At 43.2% G+C, this 27,663-nt stretch overlaps 1 protein-coding gene across 2 annotated transcripts in view; it reads right to left on the bottom strand.

Annotated features, from left to right (window-relative positions):
- Positions 1-27,663, bottom strand: part of dlgap1b (discs, large (Drosophila) homolog-associated protein 1b) — a 269,804-nt gene that overhangs the window by 179,890 nt on the left and 62,251 nt on the right. For both annotated transcript variants that reach the window (XM_031835966.1, XM_031835967.1), the window contains exon 2: positions 3,594-3,675. The gene's annotated coding sequence lies outside the window, so the exon portion shown is untranslated. The remainder of the gene's footprint in view (positions 1-3,593; positions 3,676-27,663) is intronic.

Genomic DNA, 27,663 nt, shown 5'->3' with positions numbered 1-27,663 from the left:
CAAGCGTTTCGGGTAGAATTCCACAAGAATCCCACAATAAGTTGGGTGAATTTCGGCCCATTCCTCCTGACAAACCTGAGTGAGGTTTGTAGGCGTCCTTGCTCGCACACGCTTTTCAGTTCTGCCATGTTCTATGGGATTGAGGTCAGGGCTTTGTGATGGCCACTCCAATACCTTGACTTTGTTTTCCTTAAGCCATTTTGCCACAACCTTTGAAGTATGCTTGGGGTCATTGTCCATTTGGAAGACCCATTTGTGACTAAGCTTTAACTTCCTGACTGATGTCTTGATGTTGCTCCAATATATCCACATAATTTTTCTGCCTCATGATGCCACCTATTGTCACGCCTTGGTCTTAGGTTTTTGTGTTTTCGTTATATATTTTGGTCAGGCCAGGGTGTGACATGGGTTTACGTGTTGTATTTCGTATTGGGGTTTGTAGTATTTGGGATCGCGGCTGATTAGGGGTGTTGTATAGGCTTGGCTGCCTGAGGCGGTTCTCAATCAGCAGTCAGGTGATTCTCGTTGCCTCTGATTGGGAACCGTATTTAGGTAGCCTGAGTTTCGCTTTGTCTTTCGTGGGTGATTGTTCCTGTCTCTGTGTAGTTTCACCAGATAGGCTGTATTAGGTTTCACGTTCCGTTTGTTGTTTTGTATTTATTAAGTTATTTCATGTATCGCCATTTTCTCTTCATTAAAGAACATGAGTAATCACCACGCTGCATTTCGGTCCGACTCTCTTTCGACAAACGAAGAACGCCGTTACACCTATTTTGTGAAATACACCAGTCTCTCCTGCAACACAGCACCCCCACAACATGATGCTGCCACCCCCCATGCTTCACGGTTGAGATGGTGTCCTTCGGCTTGCAAGCCTACCCCTTTTTCCTCCAAACATAACGATGGTCACTATGGCCAAACAGTTCTATTTTCGTTTCATCAGACCAGAGGACATTTCTCCAAAAAGTACGATCTTTACCCCCATGTGCATTTCAAAACCGTAGTCTGGCTTTTTTATGGCGGTTTTGGAGCAGTGGCTTCTTCGTTGCTGAGCGGCCTTTCAGGTTATGTCGATATAGGACTCGTTTTACTCTGGATATAGATACTTTTGTACCTGTTTCCTCCAGCATCTTCACAATGTCCTTTGCTGTTGTTTTGGGATTGACTTGCACTTTTCGCACCAAAGTACGTTCATCTGTAGGAGACAGAACGCGTCTCCTTCCTGAGCGGTATGACGGCTGGGTGGTCCCATGGTGTTTATACCTGCATACTATTGTTTGTACAGATGAACAGGGTACCTTCAGGCATTTGGATATTGCTCGCAAGGATGAACCAGACTTGTGGAGGGCTACAATGTTTTTTTTTGAGGCCTTGGCTGATTCCTTTTGCTTTTCCCATGATGTCAAGCAAAGAGTTTGTAGGTAGGCCTTGAAATACATCCACAGGTACACCTCCGATTGACTCAAATGATGTCAATTAGCCAATCAGAAGCTTCTAAAGCTGTGACATCATTTTCTGGAATTTTCCAAGCTGTTAAAAGGCACTGTCAACTTAGTGTATGTAAACTTCTGACCCACTGGAATTGTGATACAGTGAATTATACATTAAATAATCTGTCTGAAAAACAATTGTTGAAAAAATTACTTGTGTCATGCACAAAGTAGATGTCCTAAGCGACTTGCCAAAACTATAGTTTGTTAACAAGAAATTTGTGGAGTGGTTGAAAAATTAGATTTAATCACTCCAACCAAAATGTATGTGACCTTCCGACTTCAACTGTACATGGTTGTCAAAACATCATGCCAGGGTAAGCCTACACAAAACACAGCCCTTATTTTAAGGGTTTCTAAAATCCCTATGTGAAAAATGAATGGTGGAAAAAAAGATTGGAAACATTATCCTGTTTGACCGCTAGGTATTATGGGTATGGTGACACCTCCGCTGTGAGGCTCTATATTTGTACTTTAGCCAAATTAATTTGAATTGTAGTCATATTGTCATTTTCTGAAATCTTCATCTGTTCCGAATTGTCACACACATTCCAATTTTTAACATAACTCAAATTAACGGACTCAAGATCGGACTAAAGATTCTTCTGAACATTTTTTTAAATCTCCAATACTTTGTTTGGCAAAGTGCATCCAAACACAATTTGCACTCCATCTAACAGTTTACCAGTATCTACCAGCTACACATTACACAGCAGTAACTCTCCTCTCCTGCAGAGTCCTGTTGCTAGACTAATGTTTAATCTGGCAGTGTCGCAAATGGCACCCTATTCCCTTTATAGTGCACTACTTGGTCTGCCCTACCCTGGTCAAAAGTCATACAATATAAATTGAATATGGTGCCATTTGGGATGCAACTAGAGGTATGTTCTGATGGCAGCTGTGTCCCTACTTTACCATACTCTTACCTCTCTGAACTCACTAAACTCTCCAGCTAGCTACCTAAAAGCTGTTTTAAGCCTCACAACCAACCCCATAGGATTACTGCTGTATCATGCATTCCAATTCAGACACTCACACAGTGCTTGAAGTGGACTGAAATAGATGCTCATTTTGGGTGTCTGTACAAATGTTATTTTGGTGCCAGTGCTCGTCATATTTTTAAGCCATTATTCTATAAAAGGTGCCAGTATTCAAGCAGTATAATATTTGAGGTGAAGGTACTCTGTGTGTACTGGCCCAATTCAAGCACTGCGTACAGTACGGCGTCGGAAGTTCCACACACCAATACTACCACACACAGAATGGAGAATTTTCTCTCTTCTCAATCTTCCGCAGCATGGCCAGAGTTGGTTTGAATGTGGCTGGCAGAGAGTAACCAAGTTCAGCACTTTTTATCTCCTAACAAACACGTTTCCTTCCTTCTTTGGAGTATAAACTCTTATAATCTCAGGGCCAACATCTGGTGTGCCACCAAATATCATTAAATGTTCTGAACCGTGTAGAAAAAAAGTCATGGCTACTGGAGAGCTGCTGAGGCGACAGACACAAAGAGCACATAGCTGATTCAGCCCCAATCTTACTCTTTCCCCCAGTCTCACTCCTATCCCTCTCTCCATCTCCATCTCTGCTTCCCACTCCATGTCTGACTTCTTCTATCCTACATTATCCTCCCCCTCTCTCTTCTCTTCCTCCATCTCTCCCTCTCTGTCCGATCTGACAGACACCCACACTCCAATGTGTTCCTGTCCATGCGTGTCATGACTGGGGTTACAGCAAGGTTGTTGCCGTCTAATGTTCTGTCAGAAAGGTCAAAGTTCAACGAAAAGAGCGTGTGTATTGGTCTGAATAATGATGACAGTCGGGGCCAGCCTTGACAGACCGGATCATGGAAAACATACCAACTACTGTGACACTTTCAGTATTTTGAAAGTTCTATATCTTGAAATCTTGATTGCTTTACGTGCAAAACATTTTGGGACAGTATCAACAGTGGCTCTTATGCTATAAAGTATCGGTACTGCAACCCAACCTTCAGATAAGAATGTGCATCTTTTCTCTTGTTTGCAAAAACGTGCCCTGGGAACGTTTTCATCATGAGGTTGGGTTGCAGTATAGTTATAAAGCAGATATGCATTAACTCACCCACTTTATTGTCTCCTCTTCCACACAATGTCTCGCCAGTCCTTAAATCCAAGCCTGTTGTCCTCCATGCAAGCGGGAAGGTCTTTAATAACAGAACAGGAGAGAGAGAGAAAAACTATGTTGAGAGAACATTAAATAATAGAAGAACAAATAAATAACAGTTTTCTATTAAGGCAATTACACTGCTCAAGGAATACGAAAACAAGAGACTTAACTCTCAAACCAGAAATGCTTGGTCGGAGAGACATTCAATACTGTAACGTATTCAGCTAAGATGAGTTTCGCTAAAAAATCTAACCTGCGCTGTCTCAGTTCTCATCCCAAACGCGGTCCTTTGGGAAGCTGTGAGATATAGCATGAAAGAGAGAACATGCACGGAATCCGCCCCCCCCCCTCCCCAAAAGGAGAAGATAAGAGCAAACATTTAACCTAGCCTATTTGTGCTCCTTGAAATATATAAGGCTGAGGGGTCCTGCAGTCTCTTTGAGGAACTGTTCTCAGTCCCAAATGTCATCAAATCAACAAAAAAAATCTAATTTCATGTCACATGTGCCAAATACAACAGGTGACCTTACAGTGACATGCTTACTTACAAGCCCTTAACCAACAATGCAGTTTTAAGAAAACACCATAAAAACCTAACAGATAAGAATGACAAATGATTAAAGAGCAGCAGTAAATGACAATAGCAGGGCTATATACAGGGGGTACCGGTACAGAGTCACTGTGCGCGGGCACCCGTATCGAGGTAAGAGGTAATATGAACATGTAGATAGAGTTATTAAGGTGACTATGCATAGATAATAACAGAGAGAAGCAGAAGTGTTCCAAAGGGGGAGGGGCAATGCAAATAGTCTGGGTAGCCATTTGATTAGCTGTTCAGGAGTCTTATAGCTTGGAGGTAGAAGCTATTTAGGAGCCTCTTGGACCTAGACTTGGCGCTCCGGTACCGCTTGCCGTGCGGTAGCAGAGAGAACAGTCTATGACTAGGGTGGCTGGAGTCTTTGACAATTTGTACCGCCTTCCTCTGACACTGAGCAGTTGCCAGTTGGTGTGCTTGGACAATGTTAGTTTGTGGTTGATGTGGACGCCAAGGAACTTGAAGCTCTCAACCTGCTCCACTGCAGCCCCGTCGATGAGAATGGGGACATGCTCGGTCCTCCTTTTCCTGTATTCCACAATCATCTCCTTTGCCTTGATCACGTTGAGGGATAGGTTGATGTCCTTGCACCACACGGTCAGATCTCTGACCTCCTCCCTTCCACTGTTGTGTCATCAGCAAACTTAATGACGGTTTTGGAGTCGTGCCTGGCCGTGCAGTCATGAGTGAACAGGAGGGGACTGAGCAAGCTCCCCTGAGGGGCCCCCGTGTTGAGGATCAGACAACGCTGAGCTGTTGTCAATATAGCATTCTCACATAGCTGTTCCTTTTGTCCAGGTGTGAAAGGGCAGTATGGAGTGCAATAGAGATTGCATCATCTGTGGATCTGTTGGGGCGGTATGCAAATTGGAGTGGGTCTAGGGTTTCTGGGATAATGGTGCGGATGTGAGCCATGACCAGCCTTTCAAAGCATTTCATGGCTATTGACGTGAGTGCTATAGGTTGGTAGTCATTTAGGCAGGTTACCTTAGTATTATTGGACACAGGGACTATGGTGGTCTCCTCTCCCCTTCCATATTTAGTGCACTACGTTTAACCAGGGCTCTGATCAAAAGTAGTTCCCTATAAAGGGAATAGGGTGCCATTTGAGATGCAGACTCAAGAGATGCAGACTCATTTTCTACAGGCTGTGACTTCTTTAGTTTTGAGCAGTAAGCAGACTGCCATTACCTAACTGCCATTCAATAGAAGACACTGCAATAAAATACTGTATAACATTCCTCATCAGTAGGAAAGCATACGCAAAGGATGTGAGGAACGGCCTTAAAAGTGGGAAATCATCCTTTAATTAAATGTTAGATACAAGGAGAGGAAATGTGGGGGGAGAAGGGGATTGTGACAGGGGTATGGGGAGGGTCTGGCTGTGACAATGCTGGCTATTAGTAGTGCTCCTTGAGTGTGCCTCTCCTCTGCCCTGCCCTCCTCTGCACTCCTCTCCCTGATGTCTGATGCACCATGTCTGGGAGAAGACAATGTGGAAATGACAGACCCACACAATACCCTGAATCACCAGGGAAATAACATCCATGCACTCGAACACTCACCCCCTGATTAAAGTCCACCCTTCACCTGCCGGAACAGTGATGTGTGCATGCATTCGTGTCCGAGTGTACGTTTCAGTTTCATCCAAACCCAGAACAAATGTGACATGCTGATTAAATTGCCAGTGACTCTTTAAACTGTAATTATATCTCTTTCTATGATCCTGTGGCCCCCCTAGACTCATTTCCCTTCCCACTATGGCCCTCTTCTTTACATCACTTGTACCTGGCTAAGCACTGAGGTGGCACTGTGTACATCCCAAATGGCACCCTCTTCCCTATATAGTGCACTACCTTTGACGCACATTATAGGGGATCGGGTGCTTTTTGGGATGCAGAACTTCCATCCAAACAGGTGTTAGAAGGGGATGGGCTTCAAATCTGCAAATACTTAATACACATTACTCTAATACACATTAGAGTGTGTGAATTCATTACGTGTGCCCTTCAGAGGTCTGCTACACCAGTTTGGGGGCTGACAGCTCCAGACCAAAACTCAAAGCCCTGCATTTACATTACAAATATACTCTTTCTCTACTGTACATGATGACTCAGTGCTGCACTCATTAGTAAGACTCAACAGATGTTGAGTTTCATGTCATAGTTTCCGTCGTTTCAACGGTTTGAGTAAAGTTTGGTTGATTAAACAATGTTTTTGTCATTTTATCAGTGACTTACTGTATTAATCAACAGTATGATACTGTATGAACTGAATTCAGTATATTACTGAATACAGACCCCACCCCTTCCCCTCCCCCAACACATACACATTGTGGCCTGATGGACTGACAGATTTTTCAGATTCATTTTTGATTGTTTTTGTTTGGATGACCATATGGTTTGCCTAATTTGAATTGATGACTTATTGTTTTAACTGTTTATTATTTGGAATTATAAATTAATTATGGATTCAATTGTAACTTTTTTGAACATTCTAAACTATAATGATTTTTGGAAAAAACAAATACATTGACCTTTAATGGTTGAGTCGCTGGCCTTTTGAGCTGTTTTGCCCTGTAGTTAGTGATGAGGAAACGAAGCTTCCTGAAGCATTGAGCAGTTCCAGCCAATTGTGTCAAAAATAGGTTCATTACTCGAGGCTTTGATCAACACTAGTGGCACCTTCATGACCTGGCCACTGGAAATTGGTATAGAATCAGCTTGATCCCCTCTGTCGAGGATGCTTGGATCTTATTTTGTATATTTTCAGTGGTATTATTAACAAACATGACCACATAAAGACTGGTTCAGCCACTGGTTCGACTGTGATCTGGTAGAGTTACTCCACCATTCGGCGAAAGGCTATGCACACAATTACTCCGGCTGACTGGCTAACGTTCAGGCAAATGAGGCTATCCGGAAGGCCAGTTAGTTCCTTTAAGGAGCAGTTATCTTTCTGTGGGTCTAACCCCAAGACGTTCTGGACAACGGTGAAAGACCTGGAGAATAAACCCTCCTCCTCACAGCTGCCCATGTCCATTAATGCTGATGATGTGGTTATTACTGACAAGGAGCGCATGGCTGAGCTCTTTAATCATCACTTCATTAAGTCAGGATTCCTATTTGACTAAGCCATGCCTCCTTGCCCGTCTAACACTTCCTTATCTCCCAGCCATCCTAATGCGACTAGCCCTGATACCCTGACTACACCGCTCGGGTCGCGTACGTAATTTAGGAATATATGTTATTCAATTATTGTACCCACACTGCTCACGCGCGCCAACGAGAGTCTGTGTTGACAAGGGCTAAAATAGAAGTCATTCTTATTTCTGACACAGATCGCGCTGCAAGTCCTGCCTCTCCCATCTCCACATTGGTTTATAGAAGCAGGTACCCACGTGCCATCTCCTCATCGGTTATATCCACGTGGGTGATTGAAAGACGAACTGTTTTGCCGGTTGTCGTGGTAATACTATGAAAGTGTAGATGCCAATCACCATATAAGTTCAAAGATGAAAAAGCCTGGGTGGAGAGATGACTAGAAACGATTTGGTTGACTGTTTTATGTGTGGATTAATTGTCGGAATAGAGGACCTTGTGCGTTTCAGATAAAATAACAACTCAATGTTTATATCGAAGGACAAATTAGCTAGCAACAGCAAGTTAGCTAAATAGGACAAATTAGCTAGCAAGTGCAAGCTAACTAGCTAAATTGCCATACATGTTTAATGCTTTTCAACCTGTACCCAAATTACTGTCATTGGGTCAGAGTTTGTTTTGATATTTTAACCTGCGTGTCTTGATCGAGTTTGGTGTGGGGGACAAAATCAATTTATGCATGATAGCGCACGTGTGCAGCCGGTTTGGGTTCTGTGTGATGCTCCTCCCTCTTTTCCCCCTGCCCCGCTACACAGTTTCTCCCTGCAGATGGTCACTGAGTCTGAGGTGCTAAAGGAGCTCCTTAAACTTGACCCCAAAAATCCATCTGGGTCAGATGGTTTAAATTCTTTCTTCTTTAAGGTTGCTGCCCCTATCATCACAGAACCTATCACTGACCTTTTTAACCTGTTTCCCCTCTCTGGGGAGGTTCCTATTGCTTAGAAGGCAGCCACAGTGTGCCCTTACATTTAAAGGGGAGATCAAGCTGATCCTAACTGTTATAGCCACATTTATATTTTGCCCTGTTTATCAAAAGTGTTGGGAAAACATAGTCAATAATCAACTGACTGGCTTTCTTGATGTCTATAGTATTCTCTCTGGTATGCAATCTGATTTCGGCCCAGGTTATGGATGTGTCCCTACAACCTTAAAGATCCTAAATGTCATCATTGCCCTTGATTCTAAGCAATGCTGCTATTTTTATTGACTTGGCCAAAGCTTTTGATACGGTAGACCATTCTATTCTTGTGGGTCGGATAAGGAGTATTGGTGTCTCCAAGGGGCGTTTGGCCTGGTTTGCTAACTACCCCTCTCAAAAAGTGCAGTGTATGAAGTACGAACATCTGCTTTCTCAGCCACTGCCTGTCACCAAGCGAGTACCCCAAGGCTCGATCCTAGGCCCCACGCTCTTTTCAATTTAAATCAACAACATAGCACATGAAACTCTCTCACCCATTTATATGCAGATGATACAGTCTTCTACTCAGCTGGCCCCTCCCCGGATTTTGTGTTAAACACTCTACAACAAAGCTTTCTTAGTGTCCATCAAGCTTTCTCTACCCACATCGAAATGGTACAGTACAATTCTTTATATGATTAAACCACTGATTTGGCGTTGTTGACTCTTCTCATCTGCAGTTAAAATAGACGTACAGGACTGGTGCACTGGATTCTTAATGTCATCCTATTTTAATCACCAAAGATTTATACAAATCTGGAATTATTTTAATCACCAGATATTTGGATATATTTAGAATGAGATTTTTGTTTTGGCATTTTCTCCATGTAGAGTTATGCAGTATTCGTCTCTGTTTGACAGTGTAATATTAGTTCATCATAGTACTAATTTTGTCCCATCACCCTGTGAGTTTTGCTAATAAGTTTATGAGTTTTGCCAATGGTTGACATCAGTTTCACTGATGGGATAAGGCCTTATAGAAAATGCCCCCCTTGGTGGGGGGGTCTGTGAGGACAGACAGTGAGTTTCCAAAGTAGTGCAATGTCAGTCTAATCTGCATCCCAAATTACAGCCTATACCATATTTAGTGCACCATAGCCCTGGTCAAAAGTAGTGGACTAAATAGGGAATAGGGTGCCATTTGGAACTCTAAAATGAACTCTAAAATGAACTTACTGGGTCTTACTGAGTCATCATTGAAGAGGGTCTGTCTGTGGAGAAGCTTGTTGGGACGGCCAGAGGCTAAATCTAAATCCCCCTTTTCTGTCAATAATTCTCTGCTTTTTCACAGCCTTGCTAATCCTCTTTCTGACTCGCCTCTTTTCATCACCACAACAGCTGCTTCAAACAATCAGGCAAAAGCGGTCATGCTATGTGTGTGTGTGTGTGTGTGCGTATCATACTATCTTCATATCGCAATATTTTGATCTATACTGAACAAAAATGAAAATGTTAACATGTAAAGTGTTGGTTCAATGTTTCATGAGCTGAAATAAGATCCCAAATAACATTTCCCATATACACAAAAAGCTTATTTCTCTTAAATGTGTTTACATCCTTGTTAATGAGCATTTATCCTTTGCCAAGATAATCCATCTACCTGACAGGTGTGGCATATCAAGAAGCTGATTAAACAGCATGATCAATACACAGGTGCACTTGTGCTGGGACAACACAATGCCACAGATGTCTCAAGTTTTGAAGGAGCGTGCAATTGGCATGCTGACTACATGAATGTCAACCACTGCTGTTGCCAGATAATTGATTGTTAATTTCCCTACTATAAGCCGCCTCCAACATCATTTTAGAGAATTTGGCAGTATGTCCAACCAGCCTCACAACCGCATACCACTTGAAACCGCACCAGCCCAGGATCTCCACATCCTTTACCTGCGGGATCGTCTGAGATCAGCCACCCAGACATCTGATGAAACTGAGGAGTATTTATGTCCGTATTAAAGTCTTTTGGGGGAAAAACTTATTCTAATTGGCTGGACCTGGCTCCCAAGTGGGTTGTCCTATGCCCTCCCAGGCCCAACCATGGCTGCAACCCTGCCCAGTCATGTGAAATCCATAGATTAGGGCCTAATTTATTTATTTCAATTAACTGATTTCCTTATATGAACTGTAACTTAGTAAAATCGTTCAAATTGTTGCATGTTGCATTTATATTTTTGTTCAGTATAGATGTGGGTCAGTACGCAGCAGACCGAGAGGGAGACAGTAGTGAAACACAGAGGGACATTGAGAAGTAAACAGAATGATAAGGGTGCTCAGCGCCCCCTTAATTCATAGCAAATTGACTTACAGTACTCCAACATAGACCATAACATTAACGCCATCGAAAGTCAAGATATCCCATAGTATGGGAACATAATAAAATGCACTGTAAACAAATCCTGAAGTTTGAATAATGGAGCTGAGCCCATAGCTGTACAGTGTGGAGATTATGCATGGAGCTAGCCAGCCAGAAAAGCAGGGAGGCAGGCTTAGGCCTGGTTGTGCTGACTCAGTGTTGGTGTAGTATAGCTGGGGCTTCGGGGGTTAATGCAGCTGGGGGCAAAGGTCTGATCCAGGTCCCATCGGTAGCCATCAGGACTTCAAAGAGTCCAAATGGCCATCTCCACTCGGCTCAGACTCACTGGGCAGCCCAGAAGTCCCAGCTCACAGGTCAAACTTATGTCATCTTTTATGAATCGCGCTTGCATTGATTGTGCCTGAATAGATTCATGAATACAGCCCTAATTCCGTATCACACCGAAACATATGGTTATTTTTCAAAGGCAGTGATTTCCCGACTTTTATGTAAAAGCGTTTTTTTTTCTCTCTCCTTCGCTATCATTCTCTCCTCTCTCTTTTCTCGCCTTCAATCTCTCACTCTCATTTGGCATAGAAGGCCACACTCATTTTCCCTTCAGATAGATTTCATTTTTCTTTTGCATAGTGATGAATTATTCAAAGTCCTGCCCATGTGAGCACTGCAATCAACTTACAGGAAGGAGCAGTACACGGAGAGTGACTTCCGAAACTTATGTCTCAAAAGATTTTTGTCTGCCACCTACAATTTATTTCGGATTAGATACCATAGTGCAACACAGTGTAATTTGCTAGGCCTATAGAATGCCTCAATAGAGCTACACTACAAAAGGTGAATGGTGTGCATTTACCATGTTACATATTCACTTGCAAATGTGCTATTGGTTTTTTCCATTCATGTATTTCCCAGTTTGTTTATTAATTTATGAATACACATGTTCATCCTTTTAATGATTCCCTCTCACTAGTCTCTATTTCCGTCCTTGTCTTTAAGTGTTGTGCGTGTTAGGCTCCCCAGCAGAGCGTGAAATTCAGATCCTCCCCTACAGTGGCGCGCTGACGCTGAGTGACAGAACACTGGAGAGCAATCTCATCTGTCTGAGTCTCTGTCACTCTTAACTCAAAACACTGTGTTTACATCTTCACATAAAGTATAGCTACTGCTACTACTGCTACTACTGCTATATAGTGTAGTAGGCTATGAATAGGGTAGCAAAGGGTCGGAAACTTTCCCAAAAATTTCCGTAAATTTTCCATGGGAAGTTAAGCCCAGGGATTTGGGGAATTTTGCTTAAATTCATAAAAAAATGTTTGCTTATAACAGTGAACCTTTTTTGTGGGATACACATAAGACAATTCTAAGTCTTGTGGCATATTTTGGTTAAACTATCCCCAATTAAATGGAACTGCAACCCTCTGCATTCACAATGCATTCTTCCATCACATGTGCAGTGCACTCTTCCATCACATGTACAGCTGATTCTCAAGATCTGGGACAGTATTGAGATGCTATTGAGCCCACACTACTACACTGTCTGAGCCAAGGACTACATTCTTTCTAAGTTTTGATTACAATACTGGGTGGGGTGAATACATTTTATATGACATACATGATTGTTTGTTATTAACTAGTAAATAGTAGCCTACAGCAAAGTGTGTTTAAATCATTTCTAACTTGGTAACAATTCATGCTAGTTAGTTTTTGCTACCATGTCTGTTTTAGCTTGCTTGAGCCTGCTAACTGAGGAGTGTTAATTCACCCGTTTCCATACAGGTATCATTTTAAAACATTTATCTTACAAAGGAGTTGTTTAATCTAACTCCTTAACTATTTATCTGTACATGGAATTGTATTTTTTTTTTTTTTTTTTTTTTTTACCCTAATCTTTACAGAAAAATGCCACGGGCACTATCTGATGTGTGGATGAATTTCACTGCAGCTAATGTAGAAGGAAAAGAAGTTGCAAAAACTGTGCAAAATTATATGTGAAGAATGCAACAATCAACCTCTGACAAAAGTCCCTCTACTTCTATTCGAGGTGAAAATTATGAATCAGACACCTTATCGATAGCAACAGCTCATGGTCCTCCTGGAATCAGATGTTCTTTTGACTCAATGGAGGAACGTAGTCATAGAAATGCTGATGAATGTCCTTCCTGCTCGAGCTGTGTATGCAACTGGTTCACCTCTAGGATGCTCACAGGCAATGTGTATTGGAAGACATTTCGGAATGTTCTTCGCCCAGCATACATCCCTCCAACCAGACATGCTTTATCTACTCATTTTCTGGATGCAGAGTTCAACAGAGTTCAAGTGAAGGTCAAGCAAATCATAGAGAAAGCAGACTGTATTGCAATCATCTCTGATGGGTGGTTGAATGTTCGTGGGCAAGGAATAATTAACTACATCATCTCCACCCCTCAACCAGTAATCTACAAGAGCACAGACACAAGGGATAAGAGACACACCAGTCTCTACATTGCAGATGAGTTGAAGGCAGTCATCAATGACCTTGGACCACAGAAGGTATTTGCACTGGTGACAGACAATGCTGCGAACATGAAGTCTGCTTGGTCTAAAGTGGAGGAGTCCTACCCTCACAACAGACCTATTGGCTGTGTTGCTCATGCATTGAATCTGCTCCTCAATGACATCATGGCACTGAAAAAAACGGATACACTATGAGAAAGCCAAGGAAATGGTTAGGTATGTGAAGGGTCATCAAGTGATAGCAGCAATCTACCTCACAAAGCAAAGTGAGAAGAATAAGAGCACCACATTGAAGCTGCCCAGCAACACCAGTTGGGGAGGTGTTGTCATCATGTTTGACAGTCTCCTGGAGGGGAAGTCTCTCCAAGAAATGGCCATATCAGTCTGACGATATGGACAGCCCCATCAAGAGAATCCTCCTGGATCATGTATTTTGGGAGAGGGTGGTAAGCAGCCTGAAACTCCTGAAACCTATTGCCGTAGCCATTGCACGGATTGAGGGAGTCAATGACATCCTGTCTGATCTTCAGACTGCTTGTAGATGTAAGAGAAGAAATTCGTACTGCCCTGCCCACTTCACTATTGCTGCAAGCAGAGGAAACTGCAGTTCTGAAATACATCAAAAAGCATGAAGTCTTCTGCCTGAAGCCCATACACGCCGCAGTGTACATGTTGGACCCCAAGTATGCTGGCAAGAGCATCCTATCTGGTGCAGAGATCAACAATACCTATGGTGTCACTATCGTGTTTTGCCACTTTGGCCTGGATGAGGGCAAGGTTTTTGGGAGTCTGGCGATGTACACTTCCAAGGAAAGGCTTTGGGATGGAGATGCAATATGGCAGTCGTGCCAACACATCTCATCAGCCACCTGGGTGGAAGGGACTTTGTGGATCTGATGTTCTTTCCCTTGTTGCCTCCATCATCCTGCAAATCCTACCATCAGCCGCCTCAGAGTGCAACTGGTGCTTGTTTGGGAACATACACACCAAAGCATGAAACAGGCTGACCAATACAATCTATTTTGTTGTTCAGTGACATCATCCCATGTGAAGAGTCAACTCATTTAAAGTTAAATTCGTAACTATATATATATATATTTTTTCTATTGGAAGGATTTAATCATTTGCAATTATGTCTACTTATGATAAAATGTTTATGTTTCTGCCTCCATATGATATGGTAAAATATATCCAATACAAAAAACATCTACATTTAAATGGTATTAATATTCATTTGCATATATTTCTGTTAATTCCCATATATTCCCATTAATTCCCAAGGAACGTTTCCACCTGTGAATATTCCCCAACTATGACCACTAGTATTTATTTTCATTTCTTTACACCACTAGTAAAAATCTATACACTTGTAGTTGACAGAATTAAACAGCTACCAAGGAAAAGTTGTACATATTTCACAATACAACCTTGTCATTGGTAAAGCATCCCACCATTGAGGCTCTGTGACCTGGCCTTGACCTGTGTCTGCATCCCACGGCTTGCCACCCTACCTGCTGAGCAGGGGGCGGATGGGCGGACCACCATCTGCTATTCCATCCCCTCAACACCAAGGACGTCTAATACTAGGACTGAGCATGAAGACCAGGGATGGTCAAAGAAGAAGAAGTGACAAAGAAGTGTCACACAGTGACAAAGTGTCTAACTCCTATAGAGCTGCACCAGAACTGATAAAGGCACAGATTGTGCCTTTAAAGTAGGATTCTGACTTTTAGGTGACAGGCTGTGCAAGGCTGCAGTGAGATCAGTCACCAAAACCAACAGTCAGCAGACAAGGCCAATGATCTCCATGCAAATCATGCCTGCTATGCAGCTTGTAGCTAAATTACTAGCAGCTGGTATTTTAAAAGGCATGCAAATATTATAGTTAGAGGAAGAAGAAAGTGTGCTCACTGATTGAATGAGAACATAGAGGGAGTCCAAAATGGCACCCAATTCCCTATATAATGCAGAGAACTCTGGTCAAAAATAGTACTTTATGTTTGGAATAGGGTACCATTTGGGATGCAGAAACGAGAAGGATCGCAAATCAGGACCAATCAAATGCTAACAAACACCATGCCCGCCAATTATTAAACCTCACTCAGACTTAATTCACTTTTGCTTTCAGTCTCCATTAATGTTCCCTCCCCAAACAATTTGGCACTGAGCAAATTTCAGGTCTGCAGAGCGCAAACTTGAATGTTGAGGAAATTCGAATCAAATTTTATTGGTCACATACATGTGATTAGCAGATGTAATTGCTGGTGTAGCGAAATTCTTGTGCTTCTAGCTCTGACAGTGTAGTAATATCTAACAAGTAATATCTATCAAATGACACAACATACATTATACACACAAATCTAAGTAGGAATGAATTAGGCTATATACATATGGATGAGCGATGTCAGAGCGGAACGGACTAAGTTACAGTAGAATAGTATAGAGTACAGTATATACATATGAGATGAGTAATGAAAGAAATGTAAACATTATTAAGTGACTAAGAGACCGTAGAATATTATAGAACACAGTATATACATATGAGATGAGTAATGTCAGATATGTAAACATTATTAAAGTGACTACTGTCCCCTTCCTTAAAGTGGCCAGTGATTTCTAGTCTATGCCTATAGGCAGCAGCCTCTAATGTGCTTGTGATGGCTGTTTAACAGTCTGATGGCCTTGAGATATAACCTGTTTAACAGTCTCTTGGTCCCTGCTTTGATGCACCTGTACTGACCTCACCTTCTGGATGATAGCGGTGTGAACAGGCAGTGGCTTGGGTGGTTGATGTCCTTTGATGATCTTTTTGGCTTTCCTGTGACATCGGGTGCTGTAGGTGTCCTGGAGGGCAGGTAGTTTGCCCCTGGTAATGCGTTTCAGCAGACCGCAACACCCTCTGGAGAGCCTTGCGGTTGCGGGAGGTGCAGTTGCCGTACCATACAACCCGACAGGATGCTTGCAATTGTGCACCTGTAAAAGTTTGTGGTTTTTAGGTGACAAGTCAATTTTCTTTAGCCTCCTGAGGTTGAAGAGGTGCTTGTTGCGCCTTCTACAGAACACTGTCTGTGTGGGTAGTCCATTTCAGTTTGTCAGTGATGTGTACGCCAAGGAACTTGAAGCTTTCCGCCTACTCTCCTGCGATCCTGTTGATGTAGATAGGCGGTGCACCCTCTGCTGTTTCCTGAAGTCCACGATCACCTCCTTTGTTTTGTTGACGTTGAGTGGGAGGTTGTTTTCTAGGCAAAACACTCCCAGAACCCTCACCTCCTCCCTGTAGGCTGTCTCATCATCATTGCTAATCAACCCTACTACTGTTGTGTCGTCTGCAAACTTGATGATTGAGTTGGAGTTTGAGTTGCTTGGCCACTCAGTCATGGGTGAGCAGGGAGTACAGCAGGGGGATGAGCACGCAACCTTGTGGGGCCCCAGTGGTGATGTTTTCTACCTTCACCACCTGGGGGTGGCCCGTCAGGAAGTCCAGGACTCAGTTGCATAGAGTGGGGTTCAGACCCAGGGCCTCGAGCTTAATGATGAGCTTGGAGGGTACTATGGTGTTGAATGCTGAGCTATAGTCAATAAACAGCATTCTTTCATACAGTGGGGCAAAAAAGTATTTAGTCAGCCACCAATTGTGCAAGTTCTCCCACTTAAAAAGATGAGAGAGGCCTGTATTTGTCATCATAGTTACACTTTAACTATGACAGACAAAATGAGAAATAAAATCCAGAAAATCACATTGTAGGATTTTTTATGAATTTATTTGCAAATTATGGTGGAAAATAAGTATTTGGTCATCTACAAACAAGCAAGATTTCTGGCTCTCACAGACCTGTAACTTCTTCTTTAAGAGGCTCCTCTGTCCTCCACTCGTTACCTGTATTAATGGCACCTGTTTGAACTTGTTATCAGTATAAAAGACACCTGTCCACAAACGCAAACAGTCACACTCCAAACTCCACTATGGCCAAGACCAAAGAGCTGTCAAAGGACTCCAGAAACAAAATTGTAGACCTGCACCAGGCTGGGAAGACTGAATCTGCAATAGGTAAGTAGCTTTGTTTGAAGAAATCAACTGTGGGAGCAATTATTAGGAAATGGAAGACATACAAGACCACTGATAATCTCCCTCGATCTGGGGATCCACGCAAGATCTCACCCCGTGGGATCAAAATGATCACAAGAACGGTGAGCAAAAATCCCAGAACCACACGGGGGGACCTAGTGAATGACCTGTAGAGAGCTGGGACCAAAGTAACAAAGTCTACCATCAGTAACACACTATGCCGCCAGGGACTCAAATCCTGCAGTGCCAGACGTGTCCCCCTGCTTAAGCCAGTACATGTCCAGGCCCGTCTGAAGTTTGCTAGAGAGCATTTGGATGATCCAGAAGAAGATTGGGAGAATCTCATATGGTCAGATGAAACAAAAATATAACTTTTTGGTAAAAACTCAACTCGTCGTGTTTGGAGGACAAAGAATGCTGAGTAGCATCCAAAGAACACCATACCTACTGTGAAGCATGGGGGTGGAAACATCATGCTTTGGGGCTGTTTTTCTGCAAAGGGACCAGGACGACTGATCCGTGTAAAGGAAAGAATGAATGGGGCCATGTATTGTGAGATTTTGAGTGAAAACCTCCTTCCATCAGCAAGGGCATTGAAGATGAAACGTGGCTGGGTCTATCAGCATGACAATGATCCCAAACACACCGCCCGGGCAACAAAGGAGTGGCTTCGTAAGAAGCATTTCAAGGTCCTGGAGTGGCCTAGCCAGTCTCCAGATTTCAACCCCATAGAAAATCTTTGGAGGGAGTTGAATGTCCGTGATGCCCAGCAACAGCCCCAAAACATCACTCCTCTAGAGGAGATCTGCATGGAGGAATGGGCCAAAATACCAGCAACAGTATTCAGATAAACTTTTGTTATTGACCAAATACTTATTTTCCACCATAATTTGCAAATAAATTCATAAAAAATCCTACAATGTGATTTTCTGGATTTCTTTTCTTATTTTGTCTGTCATAGTTGAAGTGTACCTACGATGAAAATTACAGGCCTCTCTCATATTTTTAAGTGGGAGAACTTGCACAATTGGTGGCTGACTAAATAATTTTTTGCCCCACTGTAGGTATTCCTCTTGTCCAGATGGGATAGGGCAGTGTACAGAGTGATGGCGATTGCATCGTCAGTGGATCTCTTGGGGCGGTAAGCAAATTAAAGTGGGTCTAGGGTGGCAGGTATGGTAGAGTTGATATTATCCTTGACCAGTCTCTCAGAGCACTTCATGATGACAGAGGTGAGTGCTATGGGGCGATAGTCATTAAGTTCAGTTATCTTTGCCTTCTTGTGTACAGGAAGAATAGTGGCCATCTTGAAGCATGTGGGGACAGCAGACTGGGATAGGGAGAGATTGAGTATGCCCGTAAACACACCAGCAAGCTGGTCTGCGCATGCTCTGAGGACGCGGCTAGGGATGCCGTCTGCGAAGGTTATACACATTTTACTCCCGTCGGCCACGGAGAAGGAGAGCCCACAGTCCTTGGTAGCGGACCGCGTAGGTGGCACTGTTTTCGGATGACTGCCTTGCCTGGTTCACCAATTACTTTGCAGACAGAGTTCAGTGTGTCAAATCGGAGGGCATGCTGTCCGGTCCTCTGGCAGTCTCTATGGGGGTGCCACAGGGTTCAATTCTCGGGCCGACTCTTTTCTCTGTGTATATCAATGATGTTGCTCTTGCTGCGGGCGATTCCCTGATCCACCTCTACGCAGACGACACCATTCTATATACTTTCGGCCCGTCTTTGGACACTGTGCTATCTAACCTCCAAACAAGCTTCAATGCCATACAACACTCCTTCCGTGGCCTCCAACTGCTCTTAAACGCTAGTAAAACCAAATGCATGCTTTTCAACCGGTCGCTGCCTGCACCTGCATGCCCGACTAGCATCACCACCCTGGATGGTTCCGACCTAGAATATGTGGACGTCTATAAGTACCTAGGTGTCTGGCTAGACTGCAAACTCTCCTTCCAGACTCATATCAAACATCTCCAATCGAAAATCAAATCAAGAGTCGGCTTTCTATTCCGCAACAAAGCCTCCTTCACTCAAGCCGCCAAGCTTACCCTAGTAAAACTGACTATCCTACCGATCCTCGACTTCGGCGATGTCATCTACAAAATGGCTTCCAACACTCTACTCAGCAAACTGGATGCAGTCTATCACAGTGCCATCCGTTTTGTCACTAAAGCACCTTATACTACCCACCACTGCGACTTGTATGCTCTAGTCGGCTGGCCCTCGCTACATATTCGTCGCCAGACCCACTGGCTCCAGGTCATCTACAAGTCTATGCTAGGTAAAGCTCCGCCTTATCTCAGCTCACTGGTCACGATGGCAACACCCATCCGTAGCACGCGCTCCAGCAGGTGTATCTCACTGATCATCCCTAAAGCCAACACCTCATTTGGCCGCCTTTCGTTCCAGTACTCTGCTGCCTGTGACTGGAACGAATTGCAAAAATCGCTGAAGTTGGAGACTTTTATCTCCCTCACCAACTTCAAACATCAGCTATCTGAGCAGCTAACCGATCGCTGCAGCTGTACATAGTCTATTGGTAAATAGCCCACCCTTTTCACCTACCTCATCCCCGTACTGTTTCTATTTATTTACTTTTCTGCTCTTCTGCACACCAATATCTCTACCTGTACATGACCATCTGATCTTTTATCACTCCAGTGTTAATCTGCAAAATTGTAATTATTTGCCTACCTCCTCATGCCTTTTGCACACATTGTATATAGACCCCCCCTTCGTTTTCTACTGTGTTATTGACTTGTTAATTGTTTACTCCATGTGTAACTCTTTGTTGTATGCTCACACTGCTATGCTTTATCTTGGCCAGGTCGCAGTTGTAAATGAGAACTTGTTCTCAACTAGCCTACCTGGTTAAATAAAGGTGAAATAAAAAAAAATAAAAATAAAAAAATCCTCAAAGCATGCCAAGAATGTGTTTAGCCTGTCCAGAAGCAAGACGTCAGTCTCGGCGAAGTGGCTGATTTTCCTATTCTAGTCCGGGATGGTCTATAGTCCCTGAGCCGTTGAAATGCGACTCCACTTTCTCTCTATACTGATGTTTAGCTTGTTTAATTGCCTTGCGGAGTGAATAACTACACTGTTTATATTCTGTCCAGTCGCCTTGCCATGGTTGAATGCGGTGGTTCGCACTTTCCACATTTTCTGGTTAGGGTAGGTTTTAATAGTCACAGTGGGTACTACATCCTATATACTTCCTTATAAACTCAGTCACCGTATCTCTGTATGTGTCTAGATTATTTTCGACAGGCTACCCAGATCATATCCCAGTCCACGTGTTCAAAACAATCCTGAAGCTTGGATTCCGATTGGTCAGACCAGCGCTGAATAGTACGAAGTACTGGGCACTTCCGGTTTGTTTCTGCCTATAGGATGGGAGGAGCAAGATGGAGTCATGGTCAGATTTGCCAAAAGGAGGGTGGGGGTGGGCCTTGTAAGCATTCCGGAAGTTTGAATAGCAATGGTTGAGAGTCTTAGTAGCACGAGTAGGACAGTCGATATGTTGATAGAACTTCATCAGCCTAGTCCTCAGATTTGCTTTGTTAAAATCCCCAGCTACAATAAATGCAGCCTCAGGATATGTGGATTTCAGTTTGCATAAAGTCCAGTGAAGTTCTTTGAGGGCCGTCGAGGTTTCGGCTTGAGGTGGGATGTAAACGCCCGTGGCGATGATGGAGGGAAGTTCTCTTGGGAGATAATATGTTCACCATGTAATTGTGCGGTATTCTAGGTTGGGTGAACAAAAGTAATTGAGTTCCTGTATGTTCCTAGAATTACACCATAAGTCGTTAATCATGAAACACTCCCCTCCGCCCTTCTGCTTCCCGGAGAGATATTTATTCCCGTCTGGGCGATGTAGAAAAGTTTTGCGTGAAGTAAACATGCAGGAAAAGGGAACGCAGATCGGGCATCCTTCTGAAGATTCGTAAGCGAGCGAGTAAACTCCCACTGCCATCTGTTCGTCTTGCTAACGTGCAATCATTGGATAATAAAATTGATGACCTACGATTAACATTATCCTACCAACGGGACATTAAAAACTGTAACATCTTATGTATTACAGAGATATGGCTGAATGAAGATATGGATAATAAAGAGCTAGCGTGATTTTCCATGCACCGGTAGAACAGAGACTCTACCTCTGTAAGACGAGGGGTGGGGGTGTGTGTTTATTTGTTAATAACAGCTGGTGCGCAATGTCTAATATTAAAGAAGTCTCGAGGTATTGCTCACCTGAGGTAGAGTACCATATGATAAGCTGTAGACCACAATATCTACCAAGAGAGTTCTCATCTATATTATTCCTAGCAGTCTATTTACCACCATAGAACGAAGCTGGCACTAACATGGAATCCAAACCGGCTGCGCACGTGCGCCATCGTGCGCTATCGTGCATAAATGTATTTTGCCCCCCATATCAAACACGATCACGACACGCAGGTAAAATATCAAAACAAATTCTGAACCAATGACATTAATTTGGGGACCGGTCAAAAGCATTAAACATATATGGCAATTTAGCTAGCTAGCTTGCACTTGCTAGCTAACGTTAATGGGTCCTATTTAGCTAGCTTGCTGTTGCTAGCTAATTTGTCCTGGGATATAAACATTGAGTTGTTATTTTACCTGAAATGCACAAGGACCTCTACTCTGACAATTAATCCATACATAAAACGGCCAACCGAATCGTTTCTAGTCATCTCTCCTCATTCCAGGCTTTTTCATCTTTGAACTTATATGGTGAATATATCTAAACTTTCATTGTATTACCATGACAACCATCAACAAAGTTAGTCTTTCAATCCCCCACGTGGGTATAACCCATGAGGAGATAGCATGTGGGTACCTGCTTCTATAAACCAATGAGGAGATGACTTTCAGCGCGATCTGCGTCAGAAATAGGAACGACTTCTATCTTAGCCCTTCGCGTCGTAGACACTCGTTGGCGCGTGCGAGCAGTGTGGGTGCAATAATTGAATAACATGGATTTCTACATTTATTTTGCGATGCTCGCGCAGGTGACGTGTCCGGTCTGGTCAGCATGTAAGACCGCTCTCAACCAACTCTATAAGGCCATAAGCAAAGACAAATGCTCACCCAGAAGCGGCGCGCTTAGTGGCCGGGGACTTTAATGCAGGCAAACTTAAATCAGTTTTACCACATTTTTACCAGTATGTCACATGTGCAACCAGAGAAGAAAAATCCTAGACCACTTTTACTCCACACACAAAGATGAATACAAAGCTCTCCCCCGCCCTCTATTTGGCAAATCTGACCATAATTATATCCTCCTGATTCCTGCTTACAAGCTAAAACTAGAGCAGGAATACAGAAGTGGTCAGATGACGAGGATGCTACACTACAGGACTGTTTTGCTAGCACAGACTGGAATATGTTCCAGGATTCATCCAATGGCATTGAGGAGTACACCACCTCAGTCATCGGCTTTACCAATAAGTGCATTGACAACGTCGTCGATTGTACGTACATATCCCAACCAGAAGCTATGGATTACAGGCAACATCTGCATCGAGCTAAAGGCTAGAGCGGCCGCTTTCAAGGAGCGTGAGACTAATCCGGATGCAAACAAGAAACGCGCCAATACAGGATTGAGATTGAATCCTACTACACCGTCTCTGATACTCGTCGGATGTGGCAGGGCTTGAAACTATTACGGACTACAAAGGGAAAACCAGACGCGAGCTTCCCAGTGATGTGAGCCTACCGGACGAGCTAAATTCCTTTTATGCTCGCTTCGAGGCAAGAAACACTGAAGCATGAGAGCACCAGCTGTTCTGGATGACTGTGTGATAACACCATCGGTAACCGATGTGAACAAAATCTTTAAACAGGTCAACATTCACAAAGCCGCTGGGCCAGACGGCTTACCAGGACGTGTACTCAAAGCATGCGCGGACCAACTGGCAAGTGTCTTCACTGACATTTTCAAGCTCTCCCTGACTGAGTCTGTAATACCTGTTTCAAGCAGACCACCACAGTCCCTGTGCTCAAGGAAGCGATTGTAACCTGCCTAAATGATTACTGCCCCGTGGCACTCAAATCGGTAGACATTAAGTGTTTTGAAAGGCTGGTCATGACTCACATCAACAGCATCCTCCCGGACACCCTAGACCCACTCCAATTCACATACCACCCCAACAGATCCACAGGTGATGCATTCTCAATCGCACTCCACACTGCCCTTTCTCACCTAGACAAATGGAACACCTATGTGAGAGTGAGTGTTCAACACCATAGTGCCCATGAAGTTCATCACTAAGCTAAGGCCTCTGGGACTAAACACCTCCCTCTGCAACTGGATCCTGGACTTCCTGACGGGCCGCCCCCAGGTGGTAAGAGTAGGTAACAACATGTATGCCACGCTGATCCTTAACACAGGGGCCCCTCAGGGGTGTGTACTTAGTCCACTCCTGTACTCCCTGTTCACACATGACTGTGTGGCCAAACATGACTCCAACACCATCATTAAGTTTGCTTAAGCCACAACAGTGATAGGCCTGATCACCGGCAATGAGACTGCCTATAAGGAGGTCAGAGGTCAGAGAGGAGGTCAGAGAACTGCCAGTATGGTGCCATGATAACAACTTCTCCCTCAATGTCAGCAAGACTAAGACTAAGGCCCCCATTAACATTGACGGGGCTGTAGTGGAGCGGGTCGAGAGTTTGAAGTTCCTTGGTGTCCACATCACCAACAAACTATCATGGTCCAAACATACCAAGACAGTTGTGAAGAAAGCACGACAAAACCTTTTCCCCATCAGGAGACTGAAAAGATTTGGCATTGGTCCCCAGATCCTCAAAAGGTTCTACAGCTGGACCATCGAGAGCATCCTGACCGGTTGCATTACCACCTGGTATGGAAATTGCTCGGCATCTGACCGTAAGACACTACAGAGGGTAGTGGTAGGTTCCTGCCATCCAGGACCTATATAATAGGAGGTGTCAGAGGAAAGCTCATCAAATTGTCAGAGACTCCAGTCACCCAAGCTATAGACTGTTTTCTCTGCTACCGCATGGCAAGCGGTAATGGAGCGCCAAGTCTAGGACCAAGACGCTCCTCAACAGCTTCTACCCCCAAGCCATAAGACTGCTGAACAATTAATACAATCGCCACTGGACAATTTACATTGACCTCCCCCCTCCCTTTTGTACACTGCTGCTACTCGCTGTTTATTATCTATGCATAGTCACTTCACCCCCACCTACATGTACAAATTACCTCAATTAACCTGTACCCCCGCACACTGACTCGGTACCGGTGCCCCCTGTATATAACCTCATTATTGTTATTCTTATTGTGTTACTTTTTATTTTAGTCTACTTGGTAAATACTTTCTTAACTCTTCTTGAACTGCACTGTTGGTTAAGGGCTTGTAAGTAAGCATTTCACAGTAAAATCTACACTTGTTGTATTCGGCGCATGTTACAGATAAAGTTTGATTGGATGTACTGAGAATCCTGCTGGCTTTACCGGAATAAGGTCGGCTTCCGGAATAAGTAAAATTTCTCTGGGGTGAGTGAACAAAGGATCTGCTCCAGGGAAGTCGTATTCGTGGTCGTAATGCTGGTAGTTCGATTACTGTTTCCACAGTAGAGCAAAACGTTGATAGTGTTAACTAAAGGGGAAAACTGTAGAAAGTTGAGTGAAGTTCAATCTCGTGCTTATCTGCTGGGGATCATATTTCTTCTGTGTGGAAGTCCGAGGGGAGCTGCACACCCGCGCGCAGCTTAGAGGGAACATTGGTCTCCAAGCTTACTCAAAAGGAAGAATGTAGGTTTGAGGATTTTCTTTCACTCACATCGGTTGCATCCCAATTGGCATCCTATTCCATATATAATGCACTAAATTCTGAACAGAGCCTTATGGTACACTATATAGAGAATAGGATGCCATTTGAAGCGCACACATACTTAATATATTTTATCCCAGATTGATTGGTCAGTCTTTTCAAGTGTTGCCATAGATCTGGCCAATCCTAACGCGCTGCTTCGAAGCGATAATCAATCTGATCGAGCAGGAGAGCTGGGAAACAGGCGAGGGTGTCTATGATGGTGCCTGTACTACACCTAAATGTTATATATTTTCTCTCTCCTCTGGTCTGCTGTAGTGTGTGATGATGTCCTATACATAAAGAGGTCACGTCATGGTCGTGCATTTCATCACAGGCCTCTGTGTGGGTGGAGAATCACACTGCTCATTAGCAATCTGGGGAGGGAGAGGGAGAGACTAAACTCCCTCTCTCTACGTCAATTTGAAGCTGTACAATCTTTTTTAAATGTAAGATTCTCCAGAGTAACAGGTCTTATGAAATCTCTTGTATAACTCAAATTCCCCCTTGACAGGCATCATTTATTGATATATTCCTCACTGGAAATGTGTGTGCAGCAATATGTAATAATTGAGAGGTTTAGTGCATAATGTAATTAAGGATTTCCCCTTACACGGATACACTACTGTCTGTTTATAAGACATACACACAGGAACACAAGTACAGGCACACAGGGCACACACACATGCAAATATATCACTCCGCATCCATTTCGTCCCTTGATTGCTGTGATTCATTCCACTGCACATTCTCCAGTGTTAGAGTGGTAAAGCGGCCTTCACTGGTTCTAACAGCAGACCTATAAGCTTGCTGCCAGATCTCAGCAAACTGTTGGAAAAAATGGTGTGTTGACCAAATACAATGTTACTTCTTTGTAAAAAAAAATTAACAACAGACTTTCAGCATTCTTATAGAGAAGGGCACTCAACATGAACTGCACTGACACAAATGACTGATGACTGAAAAAACGTATAAGAAGATTGAGGGAGCTGTACTGTTAGATTTCAGTGCAGCCTTTGATATTACTGACCATAACTTATCTGTTATGGCTTTTCAACCTCAGATTGCCATATCGGGGATTCAGAACTATCTAATAGAACTCAAGGGGTTTTCTTTAAAGGATGCTTCTCTAATGTCAAACATGTAAAGTGTGGTGTAACACAGGGCAGCTCTCTAGGCCCTCTACTCTTTTCTCTTCTTACCAATGAACTGCCACTGGCATTAAACAAAGCATGTGTGTCCATGTATGCGGATGATTCAACCTTATATGAATTAGCAACCAAAGCTAATGAAGTCACTGAAACCCTTAACAACTAGATGGAGTCTGTTTTGTAATGGGTGGCCAGTAATAAACGGGTCCTGAACATCTCTTAAACTAAGAGCCTTGTGTTTGGTTCAAATCATTCCCTAAGTTCTAGACAGCTAAATCTGTTAATGAATGGTATGGCTGTTAACTTCTTATGGCTGTGGGCAGTATTGAGTAGCTTGGATGAATAAGGTACCCAGAGGTTCCCAGAGTAAACTGCCTGCTACTCAGTCCCAGAAGCTAAGATATGCATATTATTAGTATATTCGGAAAGAAAACACTAAACACTAAATGTCAACAGTCTTTAGAACCTTGTTTCATGCTTCTACTGTGAAGGAGGGGGGAATGAGAGGGGAATGAGTCAGGGGTCTGGCAGAGAGCCACAAGCTGGTGACACTCATTCACGTGAGAGCGAGCTCTGTTCCATTGCATTTCTACAGACAAAGGAATTCTCCGGTTGGAACATTATTTAAGATTTATGTTAAAAACATCCTAAAGATTGATTCTATACATCGTTTGACATGTTTCTACGGACTGTAACGGACCTTTTGACATTTCGTCTGCTCATCTGCTAGCCCGTCATTAATTTTGATTACTGGGCTGAACGCGCTAACAAAAAGGAGGTATTTGGACATAAATTATGAACTTTATCGAACAAATCAAACATTTATTGTGGAACTGGGATTCCTGGTAGTGCATTCTAAAGAAGATCATCAAAGGTAAGTGAATATTTCTAATGCTATTTCTGACTTCTGTTGACTACACAACATGTCTGATATCTGTTTGGCTTGTTTTGGTCTCTGAGCGCTGTACTCAGATTATTGCATGGTTTGCTTTTTCAGTAAGCTTTTTTGAAATCTGACACAGCAGTTGCATTAAGGAGAAGTTTATCTAAAGTTCCATGTATAACACTTGTATTTTCATCAACATTTATGATGAGTATTTCTGTAAATTGATGTGGCTCTCTGCAAAATCACTGGATGTTTTGGAGATTTTTAAAAATAAATATAAACTTTATCGAATGAAACATACATGTATTGTGTAACATTAAGTCCTATGAGTGTCATCTGATGAAGATCATCAAAGGGTAGTGATTAATTTATCACTATATCTGCTTTTTGTGACTCCTCTCTTTGGCTGGAAAAAAATTGCTGTTTTTTTCCTGTGAATATGCACTCGCCTAACATAATCGTTTGTGGTGCTTTCGCCGTAAAGTCTATTTGAAATCGGACACTGTGGTGGGATTAACACG

Source organism: Oncorhynchus kisutch, linkage group LG11 (genome assembly GCF_002021735.2).
Source record: "Oncorhynchus kisutch isolate 150728-3 linkage group LG11, Okis_V2, whole genome shotgun sequence".
Classification (NCBI taxonomy): Eukaryota; Metazoa; Chordata; class Actinopteri; order Salmoniformes; family Salmonidae; genus Oncorhynchus; species Oncorhynchus kisutch.
The sequence above is the reverse complement of the archived record's forward strand: the minus strand, read 5'-3'. Positions and strand labels throughout refer to the sequence as shown.